Here is a 5,859-nt window from a genome sequence, read left to right on the forward strand (position 1 = left end):
GGGAATACGGTGTGGTTAGTTGGACAAGCATAAAGCATACATAATTAATTTCAGTCTTGCAGTGCCTCTGCTTTTGAACATGATATTTGTTACCGTAGCAAAAGAAGCTTACCCAGCACCATGTTTAGCTAACAACATTGAAGGGAATTGTTAAAAAGAAGAAAAATCTGTTTTCATTCCACTCTTAAATTTGCACCTAGTTTCAGACTGTATGTCTGCATTTAGTATTTTAAAGCAGGCACAAGAAGAATGGCAGGTTCCTGGAGAGAAATATGTCACTGGTGATAAACAGCCCTAAAATCAGTAGAGCAGATAATGCATTGCAGGTCAGAAACTACACCCCTGACAATACTGCACATGCAGGTAATACACCAAATGTCACATTTGAAAGGGGTAATGCTTTTTCTACTGCTACATCCTCAACAAATTGTAGTACATAGCTGAGTTACAAATTGTAGTACCTAGCTGACATGGAAGCATGAAGGATTTTTAGGAGGCAGAAAATACAATGAGAAACTGAATAAGATAGACCACCAAAACAAACACACACACACCAAAAAAAATCCAGCAAAATTAACAGCCCAGCTCTCAACAACAACATGAGCCAAATAATATATCAACTTAGACTGTAGTCGTAATCTATAAAAAAAATAATTTTTCTTTATAGCTCCATATGAAAAGATTAAGCCCCCTATACAGAAAGACATCAGACCTAAATAAGGTTAAAAATTGCTTGATTTAGTATGTACATTTTTTATGCTTTATGTACATATTTTTTAACAACACGTTTCCTTTTAATGAATGAAGGTAAATTCATCTGTGTTCATAACAGAAGCATACATATTAGCATATTTTCTTATCACTGATACTAACTCATTAATTCTTACCACACCTTAATGAGCTAGAAATCTGGGGAGATAGTACTGGAAAACCTGCCTAAAATCATACTGGCATTGTGACTGGGACACAACATGGCTGCCCCATCCCTGGGAGAGTTCAAGGCCAGGTTGGACACGGCTTTGAGCGATGTGGCATAGAGGAAGATGTCCCTGCCCATGGCAGGGGCCTTGGAACCATATGACCTTTAAGGTCCCTTCTAACCCAAACCATGGTTCTGTGATTTCACTCACATGCTCATTCTCCTGGCCCATGCATCTTCTTATTCACCATTGCCCCAGAGCACTGAGGAAGACATAGACTGTAGCATTAACAGTCTTTAATACAAAGCTGCAAAAACCACTGATGGTCAAACAAAAAATACTGAAGCTCCTAATGAAGCTTCTCCTCTGGACCAAGATGTACAGTACCTCGGGCAAACTAAACGGTGAACAGATGAACTAAACACCCTGAATATAAATATGTATGCATGCTCATATACATGAAGGAAATGCAGCAATCTCTAACTCACAACAGGGTGAGGAGGAAAGAAGCACTGCCAATTAAATAGACCCCCTAAAGTTCAGGGAAATTTAGAAAGAGTTATAAAGGGTTTTCTTTTATTGTACAGAGTGTGCAGCTTCCAGATTAGATTCACATAAAACTGTTGAATTCAGCAAACCTCTTCCAAGTGGGAGTGTCTTAAAATATAAAAACATCAAACAGTGGAGTATGACAGGTCTGCTTTCTATAATGAGATCATCACTTCTTGATGATCTGAAGATGCCTCTCTTAGGTCTGGAGCTAAGGAAAGACCAGGAATATTTTTGAATCCTCACTTGTCTTAGCCAACAGGCAAATCTACTTCTGATTTACTGGCCCAGAGCACAAGATGTGGACAAGATGTGTTCAGAGTTTTAAAGATCAGAAAATCTGCCTAACAGAGCAACATGGTAAACAGTCTCTGTTAGCATGGTAGAGCACAGCATTTATCCTTCCTATCTCATAATCAAGTAAGTATGAATTCTTGATTTCTCAGCTGAGAATGATATTAGCTTAAGCAGATTTTTCTGCTTAAAGCAAATATCATGTTTTCATCTATGAACTGTCTGAGTGTTGACTGTAATAAGGATGATTCAGATGATATGCAGACTTCACAATCCACTATTTCTGGTGTTTTCTCCTTTTTTCATAGTACCCTTTGCAGCATGTTTTAAACAGGTATATGGTGATTCCCAGAATTCCTGCAGGAATATACAAGAACAGATAATAGTGGATAAACATGACGAAAGCTGGCAGCAAATATGTAATTTGGTTCTTCCTATGCTGTGCAATACCTTATCTCCAGTTCTGCAGCCTTTTAGAAAGTCCCGTGATGCCTTTCTAATCTAGATTTTTAATTCATGAAATACATAGGAAGGAAATGTCTAGAAAGAGAGAAGCAACACATAAGTGCTTAGAATTACCATGATTCTGTAATTTTTTTAAAAATCTCATAAGTGAATAATCACAGCAGTGGTTCACTCTGCAGTTTAGCTGGAGAGAGCCATCTTTGGGACAGTGAGCTAACTGAAAGTTTGCTGAAGGAAATAATGTGCTTCATTTTTTAAAGCTACAGAGAAGAGAGAGCTTTGTTACAACCCTATTCCTGGAGGAAGAATACTCAGAAACTTCAAATTTGTCTTTAGTGAGAAACAGAATGTAAACCAGAGATACTGTACATAGATACAGTACATAGACACAACTGTACATAGACATAACTGTACAAAGACACAAACCCCTAATATGCACTGAAGGAAGAAACAAACCACATTTCTTACTACATAGATGTACTAACAGTGGAAAACAAGGATTTATGTGCATAGATGACCTACATTTACCAAAAAGACCATAATGAGGAGGTAAATTTGATCTGATATATGATAAGGCTGAGTCATATAGTCAGCAGGACATTAGTGGATTGCATTTGTTTATGCATTCCACTTTAATTACATTAATATTTATTAAGAAATCTACTACAATTTAACTCGTCATTTCTCAGTAATCACTAAGAAATTCTTCCATGTGGACAGGAGGACTTAATGCAGCATGCTGTTTGTACTACCACTTTTACCTTTCAATTTTCATGCATTTTTCACCACTGGAAAAGAAATGCTCATATGCCTGTGCAGCTACACAGCTACAAAAAACTTGCAAAGTCTGGCATGTCAAAATACAGATATCAAATACATGATGTGACAATCCCAGATCAAAGTAATAAACTGTATATATGACAGCTGTCTGTAGCAATAGTCTTGTCAAGTGCAGAAATGACGGTTAAAAGTTGATGCTAGGACCAGGTATGGAATAACACTTCCTGACAGACAATGACTTTAAATATATCACCTTGTATGTCCAATTCTGTCTCAATTTACATAGGTTCAGCTGATGTTAATCTTTAGGCCAGAAAAGATCTGAAATCTCATTTTTCCTGCTCTTAAAAACAGTGGTAAATATAATCTTTAATAAAATCATGGCATTTTTTAAGGCAGAGAAAAAAACTATATATGGAGCATGCTCATGCTCTAATAGTAGAGTAGCCAAGAACCAAAACAGAACTGGCCCATTATGATCCTTCTAATGTTGTAATTATGTAGCTGTTCCTAACAGAGTAATTAAAAACAGAGAATTAGACTTCTACATACTATTTAACAGCCACTACAGTGGATTGACCCACTGATTCCAAAATCAAAGAACCTTGAATCCTAATCTATTTAATGGTTTCCAATTGAATATTTTCAGGGTGGGTCATAGCACTTTCTGCATATATACCAAAACGCTAGAATTACAAAAATATGCTGTCAGTCAACACAAACAATGGGTTGATATGAAATATTATACAGGAGCCCAACTTTATGCCAAACTTATTCTTTCTTTATATATTTTCTTCTATTTAGGGCAATGACACACCATTGACTACATCAGTTTTAACAACTGATAAAGTTGTTGCTAATCAGTTGAGCTAAAAAAAGAGGAAGAATTCCCATTGAGTGCCCAGTTCTGAGTTAAAAACATGTGTTTAAAATATGAGTTCTGAATATCTTCTAATATTCTTCCTCTCCCCCCATGTTCTTCTGTCTTAAAGCAAACACAGTCAGTTTGCCTGAGATGTTCTTCATGGTTGAAATCTTTCTCTTCTGTTGAATGTTGAATGATCTATTTCAGTCAATGTATAATACCAGCCTCTACTGTGTGTCCACAGTGTGTTCAAGAAAAGTCCCTTTGTGCCTTCTCCCATGATGTCCTTGCTGTAGAGGAAGCTTCTGAAAATCCAGAAAAGTACTTAATATCCTTCCAGCAGCTGACTTGCTGCCATGTGTTCTTAGAACTTGGGTCTGGAACGCATCACATTGGCCTCATTACACTCATCATATTATATACATGTTCATCTATTCTACCTTGACCTATGCTTTATATTATCCTTTGAAGCCCCTTGGAGCTGGGATCACCAAGTTCTGTGTTTATACAGGGTCTACATATACAAATATGAAATAGGACTGCTACTAGAACTTACAGCTGTTAAAAAAAAAAAAAAAAAAAAAAAAAAGGAATTGTACTGAATTCAGATTATCTTCTCTGCTGTTATACATGTACATACATTGAAATTAGTTTATTCCAATATTACCTACATGAGACTTAACCTAAAATCAACAACAATTATGCACGCTGTGGACAATTACTGAGCAGTCTCTCTCACTGTTCACACTGTTCTGGGTTTTCTTTCTGGTAGAAAAGCTTGAATTTAAATTTTATGTTTTGATAATTATTTTCCCACATTTATATAGTGAACTGCTGCTAACTCAATCTCTTAAAGTTAAAGCAAATATGTATAGCTACCTCAAGTAGATGAATTAGTTGTCATATATTATTAATGTACTGGCCATTCAGAGATGATAAAAAAATACATGCCTTAACTCCCAGCTTATATTTAAGTGCAGCCTTGGCCATTTCAGTTGTATCAGGATTACTACCGACAGAGGCCTGTTTTTCAGTTTCTACTAGCTTTATATGCCAAGGTGATTGAGCTGATTTTTGTTAGCAACAGACTGAAGGTTAAATTTCTCAAGGAAGCACTGCCTTAACTTGAGATAGATGTCGACGCATCTCTATTACAAAGACAAAGTAGTTACCAGACTGTTTTAAATACTTTTGTCCCACCTGTTACAAAGAGATGGGATTTCTTGGGAGTATCAGGTGATACACAGAGTACAAGAAAGAAAAGTCAAGTTCATTCCAGACTTACTACATTTTTACTGGTCTATACATTGAGATGGACATATTGCCAATAGCTCCAATGCAGCAAGAGAGACCCTGAATTTCTGTCACTGACAGGATAATAGAAGATAGTTTGTTTCTGAATGGAGTCTGCTACATGACTCATGCTGACTTTATCCAATTTTGCCATTGTCTAGATTATTTATTGAACTATGTTCAGTGTACTGGTAATATTATTACACCCTTAAAGTTGCAGAGGAAATAAGATAGTCGTTTAATATGTAGGCAAGTAGAATAAGAATGAATCAGACAATGCTGATTCTAAGTCTCAGATAAAGACTTTCACTTGCTTGTACAAAACATTTTCTGCTAGCCTTCCTTTTCTCCAATAGCACAGAGGATGCATTTGGATAGGTCATAGTGCTCTATATTCAGTCTTGCAGACTCTTCTTTGTTCCACTTGGCCTTGCAGCACCGTCGTGTGGTTATTGCTGAGGAAATAAGAATATTTGGCCTATTGCCAAATACCACCTGCCTGCCATAAGTACAGATGAAATTGGTAAGCAGTCTAGAATTGGATGGAGCAAAGTCTATTTAGAGAGAAAATGGGAATAACAAGTACTAGGAATGAGGAACAGTGTGTTCTCTCTCAAGGTCATTTGGTTCTTCTCTTTATTAAGTTTAATAATTGATATTATTTGAGCTTTTTCTGCTTTTTATGTGCATCTC

The sequence above is a fragment of the Anas acuta genome, chromosome 13, assembly GCF_963932015.1.
Source record: "Anas acuta chromosome 13, bAnaAcu1.1, whole genome shotgun sequence".
Lineage (NCBI taxonomy): Eukaryota > Metazoa > Chordata > Aves > Anseriformes > Anatidae > Anas > Anas acuta.